The following is a 25,586-nucleotide window of genomic DNA, read 5'->3' on the forward strand; positions in this document are numbered from 1 at the left end:
ATACTATATTAGGTATGACATGTAATCTAGGGATGATTTAAAGTATAATGGAGGATATACATAGGTTATATGCAAACACTACATTTTATATGAGGGACTTGAGCATCCATGGATTTTGGTATCAGTTGGAGTCTTGGAACCAATCCCCCAGGGCTACTAAGGGACAGAGCTGTATAGCTTTTGCAGTGGTAACAAGAGGAAAAGGAGCATGCCCTATAAGCCAAGTAAATGAACCTCTCTGAAAGGGTACACAGAAATGGATGTTTTATTCACTGAGGACAGACTGGCTGGTCTGGAATGGAGATGTCATTCTGAGCAGTAGTGAGAAATAACAATGCTCTTTGCCAATGTAAGTAGATTCTGGATGAAATATTTAAAGTAAAAAGAAAACCATAAGCATACTAGAGAAAAAAAGGTAATTTTAAAAAATTGGAGTACTTTCTAAACACAAGACTCCAAAAGCCATAGAGAAAAAGATCAATAAATTTAACTCCCTAAGGCAAAGGGGGAAAAAATCCAATAAAGTCACATGACAAACTCCCAAGTAGGAAAACTTTGCAATACATGTGACAAAGGGCAAATTTCATTATAATACAACCAAGTCTTATACATCTATTAGAAAAAGACATGCACAGAAAATGATAACAGCAGATAAACACCTGAAAATTTGTTTAATCTTATTCCTTATTAATTACATGCAAATAAAAATGAAGGAATACTTTCATCACTTAGAGCAATATTCACGAAATTCTTAAACAGTGATGGTGAGAATTTGGGAAAGTAAGTATTTTTATACCTTGTTAGTGGGAATATAAATTATAACCAATCTGAAAGGCAATTTGTCAGTATTTACCGAAAATGTTTACTGAACATACCTAGAAATTCCACTGCTAGGAATTTATCCTGTGAATATACTCACGAAAGTATGTCAGGATGTGTGTACAATATCACCCATTACAGCTGGTTGATAAAAGTGAAAAGCTGGAAACAACATAAATGTCCATCAGTAGGAAACAGTATGGTACAGCCATAAATAGATTACTATGCAATTGTTTAAAAAAACAAGGTAGGGACTTCCCTGGTGGTCCAGTGGGTAAGACTCTGTGCTCCCAATGCAGGCAGGCCAGATTCAGTCCCTGGTCAGGGAACTAGATCCCACAAACCACAACTAAAAGTTCACAACTGAAACAGACACCACATGCTGCAATTAAAACCTGGTGCAGCCAAATAAATATTTTTTAAAAAGAAGAAGGTAGATCCATACTTGCTAATATTAAAAGGTCTCCAAGATATTTTAAGTACAAGAAGAAAGGTACAGAACAATTTGAATGGTAAGATCCCATTTTTTTACCTTTTAAAAAGAATATACACACAGAAGGTAATACAATATTTAAAAGTGAAAAATGAAATAATTCATTTTTATAAGTATAAGCATATTTAATCATATCAAAGAATCAACCAAAAAGTTCAAATGGCTCATTTTGGGAGGTAGGGAATGCAGCAAATAATTGCTTCTGTATTGTTTGATTTTTTAAACCGTATGTACTTAGTGCTTTTTTAAAATAATTAATTTTAAATATTTCTGAAAGTTAAGAAACAGTGTCTTTCTAAAAATAATTTCTTCTCATCCCCCATTGTCCCATCCACCTATCTATCTAACTTTTCCTCTCAGCATAGCCAAAATTCTTGAGAGTTTTAAGTACCTCTTGTCTCCATCCCTTACTTCGTACATCTTTCTCAACCCTTCAAAATTTGATTCTGTCAAAGTCACCAGCCACATGTGGTTAAAGTCATTTTTTTTGGAAACCTCTTGGGCTCCGGTGACAGCACTTAGCCAGTTGTCTTCCTCCATTTCTGCAGACCCCTCTCTACTCTTCCTAATGATTCTGTCCCAGTTTCCTGTCTTTCTTTGCATGATCTCCTCCACTCTATGGCTTTAGTTATTACCTATGTTCTGATGACTCACAGTGTCTTATCTCTAGTCCAGACATCTCTCCTGAGCTTCAGAAGTATTTAACATCACCATGCATCAGTACTTCCCAGCATTTCCTACATCATGGCACACGCAGAAAATGATGGTGCTTTTGTGGCAGTCCACCCTTGCCGAGACTGTGCTCTGTTGGAAGGAGCTTGTGCTGCTTTGAGAGCTGAGAAGATCAACATGCAACTCACTGGGAAGCTTTTCCTGAGGCACAATGGTAGGGAAGCTCTGACCTCTGTTTTTTTTTTTTGTTTTTTTTTTTTGCTCTGACCTCTTGGCTAGACATTTCCACTTGGACATCTTCCAGGCATTTCAGTGTGAACATGGTTGGAAGTGAACATATCCTCTCCCAAACCTGCTCTTCAGGTGTTTTTGATGTTTCAGTGAGTGGTCCAGAGGTCTTGGCTTAGCGCTCTGCTTCCCTCCTCTTCCAATCCCAAGATCTGCTGACTCTAATACTATTTATATCTTTAAGTCATCTCTCCATCATCCCTATCATTTTCCTAGTCCAGAACCCATAGTTTCTAATTTTTCCCAGTTACTACAAAAACTTTCTATCTGGTCTCCCTTACTTCAGTCTTGCTCTCTCTAATCTGTTCTCCACACTTTTTAAAATACGGTTTTAATTATGACCCTCCTCCCATCCTGCTTAATACCATTCAAAGGCTCTGCACTGTTTTTAGGATAAAGAATGATTGTCCACTAATTAATTATCTTTTCAATCTCATCACTTATCATATCTCATGTGAATTCCTTATTAGGTACCTAATACTACATGCACAGTGCCTGTGATATAGTAAAAACTCAATATGAATTTTTGAATGATGAAAATGAGATTCAGGGACCTGAGCAGATCCACCATATCTGTGCCAAGTAGAAGCTTTCAAAGCACATACTGGCAATGCTGTCAAAACCCAAAGAACATGTTGTCCTATGTGGAATTAAGCAGCACTAGCACAGATCTATTCCTATTCAGCAAATGAACCAAATAATAGCCTTTCCCGAGCTCCTTCCTCTTACTGAGCAGGAAAGACAAAAAAATCAGGTTACCAACCTAACTGTCTCCTTATGTCAGGAATTCTAAACTGGGGTCAGTTCACCAACAAGTGTATTTTGCATTGTTGAACTTAGCTATTTGATATTGGAATACATTCTTAAATGTGCATCATTTTAATGCACATTTCTTGCTTTATGTTTTTTTGCTAATAACTTATTACTTGCTGTGTATTTTATATTTATTTTAGACTAGGGAAATGATGTTAGACAAAAAGCAAATTGGAGCGATCTTATTCAAGTTCAAAATGGGTCATAAAATAATGGAGACAACTCGCAACATCAACAACACATTTGGCCCCAAACTGCTAACAAATGTACAGTGCAGTGGAGGTTCAAGAAGTTTTGCAAAGGAGACGAGAGCCTTGAAGATGAGGAGCACAGTGGCCAGCCATTGGAAGTTGACAACGACCAATTGACAGGATCATCGAAGCTGTTCCTCTTACAACTACACAAGGAGTTGCCTAAGAACCCAAGGTAGACCATTCTATGGTCATTCAGCATTTGAAGCAAATTGAAAAGGTGAAAAATCTCGATAAGTGGGTGCCTCATGAGCTGACCACAAAAAAAAAAATCATCATCTGAAGTGTCATCTTCTCCTGTTCTATGCAATGACAACAAACCATTTCTCCATCAGACTATGATGTGAGATGAAATCGGATTTTATATGACAACTGGCAACAACCAGCTCAGTGGCTGGACCGAGAAGCTTCAAGGCACTTCCCAAAGCCAAACTTGCACCAAAGAAAGGTCATGGTTATTGTTTGGTGGTCTGCTGCTGATCTAATCCACTACAACTTTCTGAATTTCAGCGAAACCATTATATCTGAGAAGTATGCTCAGCAAATCGATGAGATGCATGAAAAGCTGCAAGGCCTGCAGCCGGCATTGGTTAACAGAAGGGGCCCAATTCTTCTCCTGACAACGCTCAACTGCACATTGCACAACTAACATTCACTTCAAAAGTTGAATGAATTGGGCTACAAAGTTTTGCCTCATCCACCATATTCACCTGACCTCTCAACAACCGACTACCACTTCTTCAAGCATCTTGACAACTTTTTGCTGGGAAAATGCTTCCACAACCAGCAGGAGGCAGAAAATGCTTTTCAAGAGTTCATCAAACCCCAAAGCACGGATTTTTATGCTATAGGAATAAACAAACTTATTTCTCACTGGTAAAAATGTATCAATTGTAATGGTTTCTATTTTGATTAATAAAGATGTGTTTGAGCCTAGTTATAATGATTTAAAATTCATGGTCCAAAACGGCAATTACTTTTCCATCAGCCTAATAACACAGTAACCAAATGGCTACAATGACAAACTGAGGAATGAAGATGCCCTAACACCAAATGAATGACCACATAGTATTGAAGTAGAGAACCCCATTCAGTGTACTGATGTGAGCAGTGAGGGCATGGTTCTCTGAGATGTCACCTACCAGTCATTCATCAGCACTATATGCACAGTTAGACCATGCCACCAGACTTGTTTATTACCAACAGCTTGCAGCAACCAGAAACCTAAGAGGCCTAGCTTATTTTGTAACATGGATAACTCAGGTAAAGAACAACTAATGGGACTTCCCTGGCAGTACAATGGATAAGAATCCACCTGCCAATGCAGGGAACTCAGGTTTGATCCCTGGTCTGTAAAGATTCTACATGCTTTGGAGCAGCTGAGCCCATGTGCCACAGCTACAGAGCCTGCACTCTAGAACCTGCGAGCTGCAAGTACTGAAGCCCCTACACCTGGAGCCTGTGCTCCGCAACAAGAGAAGCCAATTCAGTGAGAAGCCCGCACATCGGAAGGAAGAGTAGCCTGAATTCGCCATAACTAGAGACAGCCCATGCACAGGAACAAAGACCCAGCGCAGCCAAAAACAAAGAAAGAACCATTTATGATCAGAAAACCAATGTTGGGACTTCAGTATAATTTTTAATAAGTGAATAATACCATTAAGAAATTAAGGTGTATTAAGCCTCATCAAAGACAGAAAGCATGGAGCAATTGGAGCTATACTTCTTTCACCTCCTGTCAGTGAAGATAAAGGTCTGTGAACCATAGAGAATCTGCCAAAATCTGTTATGTCTAAACTTTAAAGTGTGTAAGAGCCTTTAAGTTAAGGAGAATAGGTACTTGTTCTGACAAGTGCAGATGTTCTGGCTGTGTTTATTAAACAAGGGTAAGCATCTGAATGTGAAATAAAAAATCATCTAGATGGCTTGTTTGCTTCCAAAATTTAGCTATTCGGAAACATCCAAAAATAGTTAAAAATGCCTGGCAGACTCTTAAGGTTTTTTCACATGGCTTTGGAATGCAACAGATTTGTGGACTTTTAAACCTTTTCAGGAAACCATCATGTCTCATATTTGTTGATTCCTATTCAATAAATGTTAAATGACTGAATGAGTAAGAATGCCGAAGGATTCCAAAGATGCCAATATCTATCATAAGAAATAAGGTGAGTTCTCTTAAAATGAAATTACATTGACAAAAAGATGTGTACAAGAATATTTAGAGCACCTTTATTCACAATAGCCCCAAAATGGAAACACTCAAATATCCATCAACTGGGAGAATGGATAAACAAATTATGATACAGTCATGCAATGGACTATTACTTGGCAATATAAAAGAATAGATTACACATGGCTGAATGGCAAAAACATAATTAAGCTAAAGAACACAGACACAAAAGAGTACATACTATATGATTCCACTTATGTGATATTCAAGAACAGACAGCGATGGTGATAAAATTCAGGAAGTTGCAGGGCGTGTGTGTTGGTAGGTACAGGGTAATTGTGCAGGGGGATGACCAAATTCTTTGGGGGTGACAGTTCAGGCGGGTTACATAGGTGAATATATTATTGTTGAAATTCACCAAACAGAACACCCAAGATCTGTGAATTTTATTGTATGTTATGGATAAATCTATTTTTTAAATTGTTTTAAAGCCAAAGGTGAGATCTGATGGGAGTAACCACCATCTTCTAGGCTCCAATAATCACTATACTCAGGCACTCTTCATCAAGCTACCTCTACACTCAAGAATCCAAAATGACTTATTACTTGTCCTGTCAAATCCATATCTTTATTCTCATCTCCATACAAAACTTCCTCCGTTAACTTCTCCCACTTCCCACCCTACCACTGGTATCTGCTCATTGTCCCATGCAGATAATTTGCTCTTTCCTACCTGAATCTCCTTGTGTCCTTACCTGGCCTGCATCCTACTCAAGTTCTCTCTGCCCTTCAAATTCCGTTTTAAATTAAGGAGCCTCCTTCAGAGTGGAATTCTTGGTTAATTCTAGTCAATTTGAGCACCCAATGTTCCCTCAGCTCTTATGTTCATTTACTGGATAATGTGGTGTATACCCCAATTTTAATAAAATGCACAGAGACTGTGGCTAGGGATCCCTTTGTATTTCTCTGCAGAACCCACTTCAAAACCAGCGTCACCGGGCCAGCTTATATGGTATCCAGACAAACAGCAAATAGCTGTTTAACCAAGGACCAATGAGAATCATATAGGAGGGAACTCTGAGGCCCTTCAGGGGCCTAGGTGGGCTGTTGGCTTTTCCTCTTTCAAGCAAACAGTTCAACAAGGAAGGATCTGGTCCCCACTGAGAAAGCAAGTGGCTGAGAACAAGGTTGTATTCTTCTTCTGCTCAGTCTTCCCTCTTCTTTAACCAGTGAGGAAAAGACCAGCACTCCTCTGAGCGGGGCAGAGCCAGTTTCCAGGGCTCAGATTTCCATAGTGCTCGAAGGACCGGATCTGGAAGGAAGAAAAGGGTGGCGGGAGCATTTAAGGCCAAGCAGGCACTCAAGCCTCTTCCCTTAGATTTACACCCAACACGTATGCAGGAAAGCGAATTACAAACACCGACACTCACAACCACATATACACGTGCACGCCCAGTCCTACAGAAGCAGACGCGCATGCCCACTAATCCGCGTGCACCTACTTAGTTTTCTCTGCTATAGATGCCTCCCATTCCACCACCGCTCGGCCCAGCCTGGCTTCTGTCCCGGCACTGGGGAGGTTTACTAGGCCCGACCCTGCCAGGTCTGAGAAGACTGTTTCTCTATGCACGGGGTGGTGGGGTGTGGGCGGGAATGGCCTGTAGGGGAGGTCTTTCCTTCAGGGCGGAAGCAACGCGCTCTAGCCCGGCGGACCTAGCTCTTGTCCTGGGAACATCTGGAGGGGGCTGGGAGGGGCGCGCATCCAGAGTGAACGTGGATTGGCTACGCGGGAGGGGGAGGCGGGGTCTGAGCGAGGGGCGGGGTTCACTGGCCCCTTTAAAGCCTTGACATCAAGAGGCGGCCCCAGCACCCCCCCTTTTCTTTGCCCCCCGCCCCAGAGCCGCGGCCATGGACCCGGCGGATCCGGCCTGCCCTGGCCCAGCTCAGCACCTGATTTCGGTGAGTTCTGGGCCCACTTGCAATTTAAAGGGCGGCGATTGAAGGGTCTGTAAGCCCCGGGCCGAGGGTGGGACGTATGGAGGGTAAGACTCCCGTGGCAGCCTTGGGTCGGAGAGGGCGGCGCAGCTTCCTGCCGGACCTCGCTGCCGTCCCTTCGCGCCCGCCGCACTCACCCCAGGGGGACCAGCCGCGACTCTACCCACCCCCACCCCACGCCCTCCCGCCCCCCGCGCCATCCTCGCGCACACTCCGTGGCCCCGGAAGGGAAACTTTCCAGAGAGGGGGATGTTCCGGGGGGCCGGTCTCCCTCCCCCTTTAAAAGCCCTGACCTTGCCCCAGCTGCGCACCCCACCCCACCCGCATCCCACCGCCCGGGTGCCGTTTAGCGGTGCCAGGTTGTTGCTGGGGGGAGACTCTCCCCAAAGCGCAGGCGCGGAGAGGAGCCTCGGGCTCCTCACTCCTTGCAGTCCCGGTGGCCTGGGGCGGTGGGGCGTGGGGGAGGTGGGGAGAGGCGGAGAGCTCGGGGTCTCCCGGAACGATCCTTCCGTGGCTTTGAGGGGCTGCGGAAAGGAGAAAGAGATCTGGGCAGGCTGAACACTAAAGAGGCTGAGGAAGGGAGAAGGGCTGGGCAGGGAGTGGAGCCAGGACAGCGCCTGCAGGAAAGGCTCTCTGGGTCCTGGCTGCGGTGCCAGAAGAATGCAGAGAATTTATCTGTGCCCGACACTCCCGTGGCCTAGGCCGACTAGAAGAGCGACTGTCTGAACCCCAGCCCCGGTCTCCTGATCCTGGGCCCAAAGCCCCGCTGTCTCTCTGGCCCTGGCGCTGCCCCAAGGGCACGGAGGACCCTTATCTCCCACAGGCCTGGTTTTCCAGGTGTCTCAGCGCTATCCACTAGCCTGTCCAGCTGCTACTTCTTAAACGCCGGCCTTCCTGAGAAGCCAGGGGTCTTAGGGTGCCGCGTTGTCTGGCTGTAAAGGCAGAGCTTCTATTCCCTTCTTACCACTGCTCTCCCTCCCCCCACGGGTCCTCCTGTTTAAGCACAATTGTCCGCCAGGGATAGCGGTGGAAACAGATGCCTGGAACACGTGTGGTCCTGGAGGAGGGGTAGCAAAGGGTCAGAGTCTGACGGTTCTGTGGACAGTGTGTGTGCTTTGTCGCTCAGCGATGTCTGACTCTTTGCGACCCCATGGACTGCAGCCCGCCAGGCTCCTCTGTCCTTGGGGACTCTCTAGGCAAGAATACATGCTCTCCTCCAGGGGATCTTCCCAACCCAGGGATCAAACCCAGGTCTCCCCGATTGCACACGGTGGACAGTACTTTGGGGAAAATGAACCTAACCCAGTTGCCCTGTTGCAGACCCTCTCTTGCAAGACTTGCCAGCTGACTGGGAGACTCCTTGTCTTTCAAGAAAGGAGATAACACAATTCACTTCTCATATTGCGTCCCTGTCCTTCTGAGAACAACCTGGGGTTAGTGGGTTTCTTACCTCAGAGAAACACTTGCATCCCTGTTTGGGGAGATATTTCCATGTATTTCAACTTTGTTTTCAGTCTGTGGTCTGTGCATGAGGTGGTCTGAGCCCTCCAGCTTCTCTCCAGGTCAGGCCTTTGGAGGATAGCGAGAACCTGAAGGGGCAAATGGCCTGGAGTGCAGGGAAAAGGCCCTTCTACAACAGGCAGATGGAAATGAAAGTGTGTGAGGATCAAACTGCTATCGCTGTGAACTGGGAGTCAGGAGCTCTGCTCCCTGCCCTTTGTAGGTTACTCTGTGACCTTAACCAAAGTAGTTTGCCTCTCTGGTGTTCCTTTCCCGAATGTAAAATTCAGCAGTTGGATTAGAAAGCTCTACCATTCCTTTCCACATTTTGCATTGTGTGGTTTCACTGATGAGTGAAATTGGAGGGGAGAAAGGTCCTCCAGCAGGGTAGCTGTTTGGAGAGGTAAATTGCTTAGGATTAGAACCTTGGGTTGGAGGGGTGCAGACTCCCTTATCCTGCCTAAGAATAGCCACTGCCCTGCTCACCCCTGGTGCCTTGGAGTATGAACTCCTGCTGGCTAGGATTTGGCCCACCCATCAAGGCCTCTGGTGAGACATCCTGGCAGGCCAGTCTTTGAGCTGGGCCTTTGGGGAGGGGTTGAGAAAGGGGAAGGCAGCCAAGGGCCAGCAGGGTAAGCAGATTCCCAGGAGACAGTTTGCATCTCAGCTGTTGGGACTTGTTTTAGGATCCGGGCCAGGGACTACAGCACACTCATCCACTCTCTTATGGGAAGAGGGCAAGGAGAGCTCCACTGTGTTGCCCAGCCTGGCCCCACCACCTCACCTCTGTACTCACCACCCCCAGCTCCCAGCCACCCTCCCAGACCCTGCCACACCAGCCCAGCAGCAGCAGAGAGAGGCTGCCCCAACCCCACCTTGCCTGGACTCCTTCTCTCCTGGGGGTAGCGCTTGCTCAGGAGTTGGGCTCTCCAGGTTGGGACTTGCTCTCTAGCTTAAGAGCCAGAGGCCTTCAGGTTCTCCTCGTTTGTTTTCAGCCTTTGGTCTCTGGGTGCTGAGGGGGATATCAAAGGAGATGTGGTGGGCAGAGAGGCCCTGGGACCAGTTACATGTGGAGCACATTCTCCTGCACTGCTTTTCCCTCTGCTCACTCCCCAGGAGCCCTCTTCCTCTGGGCCTTGCTGCCCACGGGAGTGAAGCTACAGCAGAGGGTGTTGAGGTTAGACACTCGCCCCCCCCCCCCCCCCCCAGGGAAGCCTTCCTTACTGCTAGGAGCCCTTGGGATGCAGAATGGAAGCTCCCAGGAAGGTCAATTTCCCAGAAAGTGGCTAATGGTGGAGTCCCTGTCAGAGTGAAGGATGCGGCTGTTGCTAGGCAGAGGCTGCTGTTTCCTCTTGGGGTGTGGCTCTGAGGCTGGCCAGCCAGAGGCCCCGTTAGAAGCAGGAGAAAGTACTCTCGCCTCACAACCAAAGAGGGGTCCCTGGCCCCCTCAGCCTTGGGTCACCAGAAGCACATCTCTCAGGACAAATGCTGCTTCTGCCCCTGCTTCCCCGACTCCTCCCCTGATTCATCACTACTAACACTGTCTGTTTTGACAGTCCTCTCCCAAACCTGGCAGGCTCCTTCAGCCCTCAGTCTGGCTGCACTAATGGACTGATTGGATTTTCTATACTTGGGAGTTTAGGATTTCTGATTGAACATGCAAATTTATGTAAATCAATCTGGGATCTGCCACTGCATCAAAACAACATAGAGTCACAGGCTGGAAGAAATCCTAGAGACAGTCTAGTCCAACGCCCTAGTGTTAAAAATGGGGAAACTGGAAAAAAACAAAAAAAAAGGAGGGAGGTGCGGTGAAATCTAGAGGGGGAAATGATTCATACAGTGGCGAGTGTCAGAAGCAGGGCTCCTGACTCTGGTCTGTTGTTTTACATTGTGCCATTTGCCTTAAATTTCTTGTACATGAAGGGGCCAGGCCAGATTTAAAGCAGAGAGGGCAGTTCTTAAACCTGAGATTGTGGAGACCTAAGTCCTTAGTGGGTCAGAGTTTTATCTCAGAGTCCCTCATGGGCTCTGGTCAGCTCTGTTAACATGCTGAAGAAAAACAACTTCAAATTCTTTAGAGTAGCACCCTTAATATTTTTCCCCAGGCTCTGACCTGGAGGGATGGAAGACAACGTCCTTCATTGGTTGCTACCTGGTTTGACACTTATGGTTCCCCAGAGCTGAGATTGTATCTGTTCCCAGCATTTCTCATGGTACCAAGCATGTAGTAAGCTGCAATGCCTCCTTCTTTGTTGTTGTTGTTAAGATTTTTTTTTTTAATGTGGACCATTTTTAAAGTCTTTATTGAATTTGTTGCAACATTGCTTTTTCTATTTATGTTCTGGTTTTTTGATCCATGTGGAATCCTAGCTCCCTGACCAGGGATCGAACCCACACCCCTCTACACTGGAAGGCGAAGTCTCAACTACTGGACCCCCAGGGAAGTCCTCAGAGCCTCACCTTTCCATTTCCATGCACATTCCAGTGTCTGCTGCTTCCCTCCATGGCTACAGTGGGAAAAGACCTTTGGTTTTCTATGATTCTCTGCGCACTCTCCTGGAGGTACAGACCAGCTAATCCTCCTCATGGATTTCTGAAGCAGTGACCAATTTAGCAGGCTTTGCTGTAGGAAAGATCTCATTTTTAAGATCAGTGCCAAAGGTGTGTGGGGGCTGCAGAGACGGGCTTGGATCCCAAAGAAGCCGTCTCCCCACTTGAGATGATTTTGATCTGATCTACCTAGCTGGCTGCCATGTGCCCCCTGCTGCCACTTCATGGACTGGGCCTTCGGTGTGGTGCTGTTTGGAGAGCTGAACCCTCACTTACCCCGCAGTGGCTGTGTACGTTGCAGAGATGATGCTTTGGAGAGTAGTGTGTTCTGACTCAAGATCAAAACCCCAGACTCCTGGCCAAGGCTACCACCAGGCTCTGCTGTAGTCTGAGGAGGGAGCTTGGGACATATTTGGGGTCTTCCTCACCTTCATCCCAAACTCAAGTCTCGCTGCCTCTGAAAGAAGCACCCTTGTCTTCAGCACAGTTCCAAAACACAGCAGGTACAGGGCAGGCACCTCTGGTTCCTCACTGCGCAGTGGCCCTCGGCATCCTATATCCTTAGCTCCCTGTGAGAGAAATCTTTCTCCCTGGGCCTCAGTTTCCCAGTCTGTCACTGATGAATTAATAAGACATCGTCTTTGGGGTGTGGCACCTGCTTGATAATTACCATCTTCACTTCTCTGGGAGTTACATAGATGAAAGAGGCCAGGGAGGCCAGCTTGTTATTAAGGTGAACTATCATTGCTGTTAGTCCTGATTTCTAAAAATCCAGCAGCTGCTGAGAAGAGCCCAGTAGACACAGGTCCCTGAACTTTACACTGGTTCATAAGCTCTGGGAGTTCTCCAAGACTCACTAAGCTTTTTTTTTTTTAAGTATAGGTATTTTGAAAGGAGAAACACCCCATTCTGCTGCTCATGCTGTTGCCTGAAACGCTGAGTACTGCTTGGGGTGTTGGTCTGCTGTTCTCACTTTAATGCAGGGCATGAAGTCGTCCCTCCCTGCAGACCCTCTGGGTAAGAGAGTGGTGAGGTCTTTCCTAGAGGGGAATGTGAGGGGCGCTGTAACTCCTGGGGTGTGGCGCTGGAGTCCTCGGCAGCCGCAGTTCCCAGGGGCTGATTCACTTCATTCCTAGCTGGCTTGATGTGGGGGCTGTAATTGGCCCTTTTGTGTGAGGATCTGTTGAGACACCCCCAGAACTTGCCCTCGGAAGCCCTGGGCACTTTCAGGAGCCCTTTACCCCGCTTTACCCGCACCTGCCCCAAACATTTCCCTTGCCCAAGCTCCTACCTCTGCCCTTGGTCCAACCTTATCCCTTTCCCAGGAGTGAGAACGAATCCAGCTCTTAGCTAGGCAGAAGTGGCCCTAATACTTCTGAATAGTTTGTTGTTACTAAGGCACACCACAGCCGACAGCTGGGAGGTCCTCTCCCCAAACTTGGGGAGACACTGCTGGGAAGAAAGGGGAGAAAATAAACTGGTGTGCCTTGGCCAGACCCCACACTCCCCTGTGGAGACCTCTTCACCCCTCCCTTGTCCCTGGGGCCCGGTCCTTCCATCCTAACATGAGAAGAGAGTAGGTGGCCCCATCTGGGAGGGGCATTAGAAATCACATAGTCAAGTGTTTATTCCTTCTAATCGTTTTTTTTAAAGTTTATATCCTTTTTTTCACTAGATTTTTTTTTTTTTTACAAAGTCCAAAAATCAAAATGATACAAAAAGGCATATATTGAGAAATCTCACTCCGACCTCCACCCTTTTCTTCCTCCACGTGGTGATGTGTGTGCTCAGTCGTGTCCCACTCTTTGTAACCCCATGGACTGTAGCCTACCAGGCTCCTCTGTCCTTGCAATTCTCCAAGCAAGAATACTGGAGTGGGTTGCCATTTCCTTCTCTAGGGGATCTTCCTGACCCAGGGGTCAAACCTGGGTCTCTTGAGTCTACTGCATTGCAGGCAGATTCTTTACCACTGTGTCATCTCCCCCCACAGATGATCACTTCTTAATTTCTCTTTTTTCTTTTTGGTTGTTTTGGGCTTTTGTTGCTGCAAGGGCTTTTCTCTAGTTGCAGTGCCTGGGCTCATAGCAGTGGTTTCTCTTGTTGTGGCTGGTAGGCTCTGGAGCGTGCAGGCTTCAGTAGTTGGAGCATGTGGACTCAGTAGTTGTGGCACACAGGCTTCGTTGCCCCACAGCATGTGGGATATTAGTTTCCTGGGCCAGAAATCGAACCTGTGTCCCCTGCCTTGGCAGGCAGATTCTTAACCACTGGACCACCAGGGAGGTCCCATTAATTTCTTACATATCCCCCATCTTTTAATACAAAACTAAATACGAATATCCTTTTTTCCCCCTTTGCCCAAAGATAGCATGTAGTGTGTACTATTTTCATCTGTTACCTGTTGGCAGTATTTGTGTGTAGAGCATTTTCTTCTGCCACCATATTGGGTCTCTGGTTTCTGTCCTTTAGCACCCACCTCAGGGTCCCCCAGTCAACCCCAGGCCAGGAGCAGGGTTCATTTACCTTCGTATTCCAGACTTCACTCAGATGCCAAAACCAGCCTCTCAGGAATGCTCAAGCTCCGGGCAGCTCTTACTAGGTGCTCAGTGTGATGCCAGACTCTGGGGGTACAGTGGGGATCCCAGAAGTCCATGTTAATCAAAAATTAAGCAGTTATAGAATTACAGCTGTGATGGAGGCTGCAAAGAAGGGACAAGTATTGTCAGACCGGATAGTCAGAGGTATCTGACTATCTGATACCGGATATCCACCTTGGTGTGCAGGTAGAATGTGTGTATATTGGGTGCAGGCATGTGGCATAGCACAGAGCTGGGGCAGGGGTCTGGGACCTAGGCTGCAGAAATGGTACCATGTGACCTGGAAAGCTGGGTTTTTCAACTTGACTTCGGTTGTGTCTCCTCTCCCCACTACCCCAATCTCTGGAATGTCCAGGATCCCTTAAGTTTTACTGTGTCTCAGACAAGAGACCATCTTCTCTTGGCAGATGGTGCCAAAAATGGCTCCTCCCTGCCCCCTCCACCCAGTCACCTTCAGTTTCCCCAGCTCTGGGGCTGTAAGCTCCTGAAGCTAGAGCCTTCCTTTCCACTTCAGGCTGAGGGGAAGTTGGGGGGTGTTTGCCTCTCACTTCCTCTGTAGACGGCACCTCACTTCCTGTCCCCGGGGCTAGAAGGAAGCACAAACTCTTGGCTTTGCTGTCCCTTCCTCTCTACCCGCCTTGCTTTCCTGGGAAGCCCATGGGGCCCATAGGAGGAGGGCAGCATCAGAGCCAAAGGTTTCTCCCTAACGGTCCTGCCAAACTCCTCACCCACACATACCCCCACCCCACACAAGGGGACCTCTCAGCTGTAGTCCATTTCCAGGCGTGATCTCATCCTTCTCTTCTGTGCCCTACGGGAAGAGAGGAGTCAGAGAGAGCTCACCCCATTTTACAGATAAGAAAACTGAGTTGGGGTGGTTCTAGGCTTCACCTAGGGGCATGCAGTATGGCTGAGCCAGATCAGAATCCAGGAAGCCTGGCTCATATTTATGGGCATGGATGAGCGGGGCCTGTGGATGAACAGAGCTACTTCTCCCTGAGCTGAGCTGGCAGCTTAGGAGGTCACCCGTGGGCCCTGGCCAGATGGCACCCACTGAGTCAACTCTAAAGCTGCCTGGGTGTGGAAGGCACTTGATTGGCCAGAGGCTGTTCCCTTTGAAGAAAGAAGCTAGGATATGGGGCTTGGGGGTGTGAGCGCTAGGGGCCGGGCATGGGGGCTAGCAGAGTGTATGCCTATCTCTTCAGGGCCTGCAGTGCAGTCTGAACGCCAACAGGCTCTGTGGTCTTCCAGGCCCTTTTTTCTTGGATCTGAGAGCAGATCACCGAAGTTCCAGTTGTCAGCTCTTCTGTCATCTCCAGGAGCCTGTCTGCCTTGGTTCCTCCTGGGGCACCCAGCATATGCCTCTGGTTACATCCAGATTGTTGAAAAGATGCTAACTATCCTATTCAGTCAGGGGATAGGAGAGGAGTTAGTAACTGGCATGGACCAGGGGAGCAGGAAACACTCACCTTCAAATGCCCTTCAGCCCAGCTGCACTGAGTCACTCTGTTTCCATACACACCCAGAGATTTCTGCCTCCTGCTGCCTGGAATGACTCCCTTCCCTTTTTCTTGTACCTAAACCCTGTCTGTCTATAACGGCTAAGTTCACTAGGTGCCTCCAATTCTGAAAAACTGTTCCAGCTCCAACCTAATATTTCTCTCCTGATTTTTTTTTAAGTTCTCCAAAGACTTCTCTTATGGTACCTCCTTCATAGTACAACTATCTACCTGCATGGCTTACATCCCCTACTAGTCTGAAAGCTCCAGAAAGTCTGAGAAAAGGGGACCCATCTCTAAATTGCCCCCCAGTACCCAGCATTGTACCTCCTAATCTGCAGAATGAATAGATGAGTCCCTTTTTCAGAGGGCATCGCTGAGACCTGGGCAAAGGTTGAGAGCTTGGAAGAGGTCATATCAGTGTTCGGGGTAAATCTGAAAATGTCCTCTGTCACTTGGCAGTGTGTTTTGACATATGGGCCTTTCAGAAGCACTTGGCAGGGGGCAGGGTCACTGGAGATCTTTAAGGAAACATGATGAACCCACTGTATGTTCTCACCTATCCCTTCTTTCTGGTCTTGAAAGGAGATCACCAAATTCAGGGCCTCGGTGGCAGGAAGTGGCGGGGAGACAGAAGTATCAGTATAAGCAGGGTCCCTCCTCAAGGAGCTCTCCTTCTAACAGCATGGAAGTTGTCCCTTCACAGAGGAGTACTGGAGAACAGGATGCATTGCAGTTTGAAATACTGATCCTGCAGGAGGCACTTGAAGATGAGAGATCAGTGGGGGCCTCGTCAGTCCAGGACAGCTTTTCAGAAGAATGTTGCTCTGCTGCTGCTAAGTCGCTTCAGTCGTGTCCGACTCTGTGTGACCCCATAGAGGGGCCAGCCCCGGTCAGGGCTTCCAGGGCCGCGTTGAGTGCTTTCATCAGTCCCCAAAGCTAGGAGGTCATGGGAAGATTTGACGTGAAAGGGACACAATCAGATTTACAGTTTCAGAAAGAAGATTGCTCTGCTAGAAAAAGAGACTGTGGCGGGGAAAATGCAAGATAAGCCTGGGACATCTTCTGTACCAGAAAGTAAGCAAATGTTAAAAATAATGGTTTTGGGGGCTACGAGGTCTCTTTGTTGTGGACTGCAAGCTTCTCTAGTTGTGGCCCATGGGCTCAGTAGTCATGGTGTGCAGGCTTAGTTCCCTGCAGCATCTTAGTTCCCTGACCAGGTATCAAACCTGCATCCCCTGCGTTGGAAGGCGGATTCTTAACCAGTGGATCTCCAGGAAAGGCCCAGTTTTTTGTTGTTTTTTTTTAATGAAAGCATGTTGAAAGGACACAGGAACCAACCTGAAAGAATGGCCAAAGTTGGCATTTAAGCAGTAAAAGTAAGTGGTGATGATAATATTAAGATTATAATCCAAAGAATAAAATAATGCATACTATGAGTCCATACTGATACAAAGATGTAATTAAGTAAATAATGGGAGTGAAGAGACAGCTTTTCCTTACAGAAAACTTCTAATTAATAAATTAAAAGGAATGAGAGAAATCAAAAATTATCTTTAGAGCACAATAGTAATTGCTGCAGGCGAGTTCCACTGATGAATCCTAAAATAAATGGGTGAAAGTTTAAGCAGAAATAGGATTTTGCATGGTCACAAAGCGTTGCCCCCCCATGTTTATTAATTGCAAAAGAAAAATAGTCTTGTTATGATGCAAAGCCCACTGATAGACGCCGCCTAACCAAGTGATCAAAGTTTAACATCGTTAGTAATAAGACCTCTCAGCATCATGTATACATACCCCCTGATAGCATGTGCTGAGAAGGGCACATCACCTCTGTAATGTTCTTTCCTAGAATCCATAACCCCAATCTCATTGGAGAAAAACATCAAACCAACTCATGTTAAGGAATATTCTCCAAAATACAGTTACCTTCCAAAGTGTCAAGATAATAAAAGACAAAGACTGAGGAACTGTCTTGGATCATGGGAGACTAAGAAGTCATGGTGATTAACCACAACGTGGAATCCTGGACTGGGTCTTGGGATAGAATACCAGTGGAAAGGACATCAGTGGAAAAACTCATAAGATCCAAATAAAGTCTGTTTTGTTTTGTTTTCAAGTCTTAATTTCTTTAGGGCTTCCCAGGTGGTACTAATGGTAGATAACCTGCCTGCCAGTGTAGAAGGCGTAATAGAATCTAGCTCAATCCCTGGATCAAGAAGATCCTTGGAGGAGGGCATGGCATCCCACTCTAGTTTCTTGCCTGGAGAATCCCTGTGGACAGAGGAGCTCAGTGGGCTACAGCCTATAGGGTCGCAAAGAGTCGGACACAACTGAAGAGACTTAGTACACACATTCGTTTTTGGCTATGGTGGGTCTTCATTGCTGCACTCTGGCTTTCTCTAGCTGCTGTGAGCAGGTCTATTCTTCGTTGCTGGCTCAGGCTTCTTACTGCAGTGGCTTCTCTTGTTGCAGAGCACAGGTTCTAGGGCTTGTGGTTTTCAGTACTTGTGGTTCACAGGCTCTAAAGCACTGGCTCAGTACTTGTGGCACACAGACTTAGTTCCTCTGAGGCATGTGGGACCTTCCCAGACCTAGGATCGAACCTGTGTCTTCTGCATTGGCAGGCAGATTCCTTACCACTGAGCCACCAGGGGAACCCCCTTTCCTTTTTTTAAAGTGTACACATGTGCTCAGTCACCAAGTTGTGTCTGACTCTTTGTGACCCCATGGACTGTAGCCTGTCAGACTCCTCTGTCCATGGGGTTTTCCAGGCAAGAGGACTAGAGTGGATTGCCATTCTCTCTTCCAGGGGATCTTCCTGAACCAGGGATCAAACCACATCTCCTGCAATGGCAGGCAGATTCTTTACCTCTCAGCCATCAGGAAAAGGTTAACAAAATATACACACATAGTCTCACAAATAAATAACAGAAGAAGAGGTGGAAGATGGCTGCAAAGAGAGAAATGTGGTAGATGAGGGAAGAGTTGTCCAGGAGGAAGTGGTTACCATAAAGACAGTGAAAAGACAGTCACAGAAGAGGAGAAAATATTTGCAAATCACATATATGATAAGGGGCCTATTTTCAGAATATATAAAGAATTCTGACAACTCGATGGTAAAAAGACACATACCACAATTAAAACAATAGGCAAAGGGTCTGTATAGGCTTATCTCCATGGAAGACATGCAAGTGGCTGATAAGCCCTGGAAAAGATGCTCAACATCATCAATCAAAGAAACGGAAATCAAAACCATAATGAGATATCACTTCACATTTACTAACGTGACTTAGAATTAGGAAATCATACAATAACAAGTGGTGAGGACGTGGAGAAATTGCATCCCTCACACTGTTGATGGGACTCTAAAATGATGCATCCACTTTGGGAAACAGGCTGGCAGTTCTTCAAAAATTTAAACTTAAAGTCACCATATGACCCAGCAGTCCCACTCCTAGGTGTATATCCATGAAAGCTTTCATCCACATGAAACTATTACAGCAGTGCTTAGAGCAGCATTGTGTATAATAGCCAAACAGTGGAAACAGCTCAAAAGTCCATTAATGGCTGAATAGATAAATTGTGGCATAGTCGTACCATGGAATATTCAGTTCAGTTCAGCTCAGTCATGTCCAACTCTGTGCGACCCCATGAATCGCAATTGTCACCCTGCTTAGTTAACTTATATGCAAGTATAACATGAGAAACGCTGGACTGGAAGAAGCATAAGCTTTAATCAAGATTGCCAGGAGAAATATCAATAACCTCAGATATGCAGATGATACCACCCTTATAGCAGAAAGTGAAGAGGAACTAAGCCTCTTGATGAAAGTGAAAGAGGAGAGTGAAAAAGTTGGCTTAAAGCTTAACATTCAGAAAACTAAGATCATGGCATCTGGTCCCATCACCTCATGGGAAATAGATGGGGAGACAGTAGAAACAGTATCAGACTTTATTTTTGGGGGCTCCAAAATCACTGCAGATGGTGACTGCAGCCATGAAATTAAAAGATGCTTACTCCTTGGAAGGAAAGTTATGACCAACTTGGATAGCATATTAAAAAGCAGAGGCATTACTTTGCCAACAAAGGTCCATCTGGTCAAGGCTATGGTTTTTCCAGTGGTCATGTATGGATGTGAGAGTTGGATGTGAAGAAAGCTGAGTGCTGAAAAATTGATTCTTTTGAACTGTGGTGTTGGAGAAGACTCTTGAGAGTCCCTTGGACTGCAAAGGGATCCAACCAGTCCATCCGAAAGGAGATCAGTCCTGGGTGTTCATTGGAACGACTGATGCTGAAGCTGAAACTCCAGTACTTTGGCCACCTCATGCGAAGAGTTGACTCATTGGAAAATACCCTGATGCTGGGAGGGATTGGGGGCAGGAGGAGAAGGAGACGACAGAGGATGAGATGGCTGGATGGCATCATTGACTCGATGGGCATGAATTTGAGTAAACTCCAGGAGTTGGTGATGGACAGGGAGGATCATGGAATATTATTTGGCCATAAAGAGGAATGTAATACTCGATAAATGCTTCAACAGGGATGAACCTTGAAAACATGCAGAGTGCAAGAGGCCAGTCATAGAAGTCTACCTGTTATATGATTCCATTCATATGAAATGTCCAGAATGGGGAAGCTATTGAGACAGAAAATAGATTAGTGGTTTCCTAGGTTTGGGCATTAGGGGATGGTAACTAAGGGTTAATGAAAATGTTCTCAAATTGACTATGGTCATGATCTATATGTATCTGTGAATATGGTATAAACTCCTTAATTGTATACTTTAAATGAATAGAGTTATGTGTGAGTTAAACTATGTCTCTAAGCTTTAAAAAAAAAAGTCCAGCAGGAAGTAACCACCAGAGGCACCTGAGAAAGCAGTGGAGACTGAAAAATACTGTAGGATTTAGCCTTGTGGCAGTTACTGCTGAAGTTGGACCAGGTTGAGCAAAGAATGAGAAGGAAGGATGGCTTTTTTTTTTTTTTTTTTTAAGAAGTTTGGGTGTGAAAGGCAAAAGAGGACAGTGTCTGGAGAAATGTCAAGGGGAAATCACTTTTAAGATGAAAGTACTTGAGAAGTTGTAAAGGTAGATGAGAAAGATCCCTTCAGGAAGTAGACCCTGAAGTTGGGAAGGGTCTGGGACAGGAAGGCCTGACCTTGCCTGGGGAAAGAGCAGCCCCTCTGCTGTAACAGGAGGAGAGGAGGGACAGAGGATGGGAGGGTGGTGGCAGGAGGTTTGAGGGGTTTCCCCTCTGATGGACAATCCTCTGGGGAAACGAGAAGATGGTCGACCAGAAGTATGAGGTGATTGGCGAAGGGATGAAGTAACTGTTGTAGAAATAACTGTAGAATTAACTGTCTAAGCCTCAGTAAGAGGGCCAGGAGGACTGCCCATCTGGCTTAGATGGCCTTCCTTTAGTGAAGAGAGAGTGAGAAATAATGTTAGCCAAAGCCTTGGGACAGGAGTATCAAGGCCTGTCCTTCCTTACTCTTAGCCTCTGGACTGGAAAGAAGCATTGACCTTGAATGCTAAAGTCAAGAGACCCAGGGATCTTCTAACTTCGCTGTCCAGAATAGTCAACACCAGCTACATATGGCTATTGAAATTTAAAATTCAGTTCCTCCATTGGACTAGCCACATTTCAAATGCTTAGTAGCCATATGTGGCCGGTGGCAACCATGTTTATTAAACAGTACAGAATTAACATTTTCATCATCACAAAAAGTTCTCCTGGATAACACTGTTCTAAGAAAAGTGATTCTTTTCAAACTATTGAGTCTAAGGGCCCCTCTGCACTCTTAAAAATTGAAGACCGCCCCCCAGAGAGCTTTGGTTCACATGGATTGTACCTACTGACATTCACTGTCATGTAAATTAGAACTGAGAGTGTTGAATATTTAATTCATTTTTAAGGTAACAATAACCCATATTAACATTTTATGAAAAATAATTATCTATTTTCCAAAACAAAAAATAGTGAAAAGAATGACATTGTTCTTCATTTTTGCAAATCTGTCGTGTCTGACTTAATTGGAGGCGGCTGGATTCTCATATCTGCTTCTGTATTCAATCTGTCATGTTATCACTTATCTTTTAGTGTCTGGAAAATGTCACAGCCTACTCATGAGACAAAGAAAGTTAAAAAGGCAAATCATGTCTTAGTGATATTGTGAAAATAGTTTTGACCCTGTGGATTCCTTGAGAAGGCCTCAGGATCCCTGGACCTCACTTTGAGAACCACTGTTCTAGAACAACCTCCACTTGGCATGAAAGAACTAATCCTTGAGAAATGGAGCAATCTGCCTAAAGTCACACAGCAAATAAATTGCACTGTTGGGACTATAAGCCAAACCTTCTGGCCTGAGGCTTTTCCAGTTCCCTTGGCCAGGCCAGGATGGGCCTGCTGGACTTTTGGGAGTGGGGCTAGGCGTCTTGGCTGCAGATCCCCTGGCATGCGTCCCTGTAAATAAACCCACTGAGTCTGTCAGAGCCCCTTCCCTCCCCACCCCCAGCAGCTGCTTTTATTGTTGGGTGATGGTGTGAACAGGGAGCAGAAAGGATCTGGGGAGGAGAGACAAAGGGTATCAACATCTATAAGCCTTTTGGGCTCATAGCACCCCTGCCCTTCCTCCTGCCCCGACTGACCTGCTGTCAGTTTGAAAGAACCTCCACCATGGTCTGGAGGTTCTTGGAGTGCCTGTGAGGAGGAAGTTGGAGGAGGGGTGCAATGGGCCCCTTCCCCATGGACCCTTGCCCCTCAGAAGGGCTATTGTGTCCTGGGGCCAGTTGTCAGGAGGAGGAAAGGAAATTCTTGTCTGCCTCTGGCCCTGAGTGAGGGGGTGGGGGAGACCAGTGGGAATCCTTGGGGCTGAGAGATGCTTTAGGCCAGAGGAAGGAGCCACTCTCAGACTAGGAATGCCCGGGGCCTCAGTCCTTGTTTTTTTGTGTTTTTTTTTTCCCCCTACCCTCAGCCCAGGGCAGATCTTGTCTAGAAAGGAGTGTTGCTGTGGATGAAGAAGTTGCTGTTTACAAGTAGACTCCTGGGTGTGACGGGGATTCCAGAAAGCAGCTGGGGGATGGGGGGAGCAGAGGGGGAAACGCTTGTATTACACGGACGATTCTGTTATTAAAGCCAATTCCATCTCTGCCTTCCCACAGCTGCCCGCCCCTCCCCCACCTCCTGGCCCCTGGCTTTGTCCCTAGAGGACTCAAGGGGGGAACAGCTGGTCAGTGAGGGGCTCATCAGGGCCCGGAGGCCTTGGCTAAGGGCCAGGGTGAGGGAGCCTAGAGGACCAGCTCGCTGCCATCTCTCTGACCCCTTCTTCCCAAGCCTGGACTCTGAGATTACAGAGGGGTCTTCTTGCCTGTGCCCTGGCTGGAGAGGGGTTGGGAGCTGCAGGCTCCCCCTCCTTGATCTGGCTGCATGAAAGGCCAGGACAGTCTTTTTGGGGGGTTGCCCAACTTGTCTGACCAGGCTGAAGAGATGAGCGACCACCCAGGTTCCCTCAGTCATTGGGCTGCACCTGCCCCTTCCCTGGGTTACCCAGAGAACCCCTGAGCAGCTGTTCCCCCTTCGCTGTCTGCTCTGAAGGAGGGCCAGAGAGGCCCTGCTCTTCCTCTCCCTCCCTCCCCTCGGCACTGAGGTCACCTCCCTCTGAATCAGGCCTTTGTGGAGGGCGGGGTTGCCCGTTGGCAGTTCTGGCGGGAGAGCCTCCCCATTCAAGTTCAAGCTCCCACCCGCTGCAGCTCCATCCCTACCCAGCTGGGCCAGCGTCCTGTGTTCCAGACCCACAGCGGACACCCAGGATATGTTGTGGGGCCCCCAGAGGAATGCTTGAAAGCAGGGCCATCCCGAAAAACCCAGGCCAGGGGTTTTCCTGGGCTCCAGATGGGGCTGAGCACAGAAGCTGTGAGTAGCAGTTGTGGGCCTGAGGGTGGACCAGGGTGCTTGGCCCAGGGGAGGGGACCCTATTGACCCTGCAGGGACAGCCACTAGGGAACTGACCTGGATTGTCTGTTTTTGTTTTTTTTTTCCCTCAAGAGATTTGGGTAGAAACCTCAGACTCTGAAGGGCCAAATTCCTAATTGGGCTCAGTTTGGGAGCTAGAGGTGGTATTGTCGCTCTGGATCATAATTTTACCCAGAGGAGGCTAAAGATGCAAGAAGTTTTCAGTCTAGAGATCTTGAGCCCAGACTCACAGCACGCACCTCCCCAGCGCCAAGTTTAAATGCAGGCCTCTTCCGAGTGACTCAACAATCCGGGCTGACAGCTTCCTGCCCTCATCTTGTGGCCATGCAGATGCACAGAAGGCCCAGCGTCCGGAGTTGGCCAGACTACTTGGGCTGAGGGCAGAGAACTTCTCCCCGAAGTGGGACTGAGTCACAGCCCGCCTTCAGCCAACGTGTCTGGAGCCTCTCCCAGGCCCTGCCTGGACCCCGACACTGACGCCCTTGACAAGCTGTTGTGCCCCGGTGGCTTGTCCCTTGGAGTGTCTCCCCCAGGTCACAATGGGACTCATGCCTCCCTGCCTTGGGATTCCCGGGGGCTCAGATCCAAGGCTGGTGGTGATTGTCTTGGTGGGTCCCCACCCTCCTCAACACATACACAGGCCTCATGCCTGACCTGGATGCTTTTTCATTCATTTGTTTATTTATTTTAGCAAAAGATACCCTCCTAAACCACCTTCACCCTTAGTTTGGTTTCTGTGGTTGTATGAAGAAAACAAAAACTGGAGGTTTCTACCACTTTATCTTTCCCTTTTGTGGCCTCCGGACACAGCCCTGTTCATCCCACTCCCCTCCTTCATCCTCCTGTTTTTTTCTCACCCTCCCAAGCACTCCCTTCCCTGCCCCTGCCCTTCTATTTCTGGAGGTGTCCACTGGGGACGTAAGTGATGAGGAGGTCGAGGGGACGCTGGTGACCTGTGGGGACAGGCGTCTCCTGGAGCAGGGGGAGCCCCTGCCTGGCAAGAGGATGGTGGCCCAGGGATGAGTGACGCAGGGTGGGCTGGAACTGGTCCTCCAAGGCCTGTTTTGGTTTTAACCCCTGTTTGTGTATGTGGGAAGGAGGCTTTTTCCTGAATATTTTTCATTTCTTTTGAGGTCTGTCCATTCCTAAATATAGCAAGCGTGATAATGTTATGAGCAAACAAAGTTATAACTCAATACATTTTTATGATGTTAAAATAACAAAGGACTTTAGATTGTGGTGGAGTGTCAAAAATAAGCATTGCACAGTTTTTCCTTTCTCTCTAGTTTTAAGAAGCCCCCTTCCCATTGTTGTGCACATGCTTGTTTTTTCTCCTTCCCCACTCCACCCCCACCCAGAAAGAAGCCTTCTCCCCTTCTCTCCCTTTCTCTTTCTAGAGTATCAGATAGAAGAGAGTGAGGGCTGGAAGGCTGCCAGGAAAGGGGTCGGAGAGGAGGAAGCCCCTACAGGCAGAGCAGAGGGGCAACACTTCAGATCTTCAGGAGCCCCTCCTTTAAAGACCCCACGGAGAGGGACCTGGGACTTAGGGTCTGCTTACAGGTGAACTGCTAGAGTGAAAAGCCTTCATTTATGGGAGTCCATGCAAGACTGTCTACATACATTGTCTCACTTCCTGCTCCAATAGCCCTTTGGACTAGGTATTCTTATCCCCATGTGAGGGATGAGGAAACTCATTTTGCTGAGTCAGCTTCTAACCCAGGTCTGTCTGACTGCAAAGCTCTGGGAACACTGAGATTAAGTGCACGGAGCACAGAGGACGTGGATGTACAGAGAGGCTGTGTAGGAGGGGGCCCAGGCCTGCCCACTGTGCTCTGTGAACCAGCCAGATGGTGTGGGCAGCATCCTTTGTCTCTGGAGCTTGCTTCAGAGCAGGCTGGCACCTCCCCCCATCACCCTCCTTACAAGGTCGAAAGGAGAATCAGATGTGATCCATGACCCAGGAG

At 47.3% G+C, this 25,586-nt stretch overlaps 1 protein-coding gene and 1 long non-coding RNA gene across 6 annotated transcripts in view; one reads left to right on the forward strand and one right to left on the reverse strand.

Annotated features, from left to right (window-relative positions):
• Nucleotides 1-25,586, forward strand: part of NCKAP5L (NCK associated protein 5 like) — a 51,078-nt gene that overhangs the window by 11,590 nt on the left and 13,902 nt on the right. For 2 of the 5 annotated variants that reach the window (XM_070454460.1, XM_070454462.1), the window contains exon 1: nt 7,379-7,465. The exons of 2 other annotated variants lie outside the window; for them this stretch is intronic. The gene's annotated coding sequence lies outside the window, so the exon portion shown is untranslated. Of the gene's footprint in view, nt 1-7,015; nt 7,110-7,378; nt 7,466-25,586 lie in introns of those variants that run through there. One more of the 5 variants, XM_070454461.1, reaches the window with a different exon arrangement.
• LOC139030839 (uncharacterized) lies at nt 5,540-7,092 on the reverse strand. The gene is made up of 2 exons (XR_011483253.1): nt 7,009-7,092; nt 5,540-6,818 (listed from the first exon to the last, which is right to left on the reverse strand). It is a non-coding gene; the product is annotated as an uncharacterized lncRNA (long non-coding RNA).

This window comes from Odocoileus virginianus, chromosome 24 (genome assembly GCF_023699985.2).
Source record: "Odocoileus virginianus isolate 20LAN1187 ecotype Illinois chromosome 24, Ovbor_1.2, whole genome shotgun sequence".
Classification (NCBI taxonomy): domain Eukaryota; kingdom Metazoa; phylum Chordata; class Mammalia; order Artiodactyla; family Cervidae; genus Odocoileus; species Odocoileus virginianus.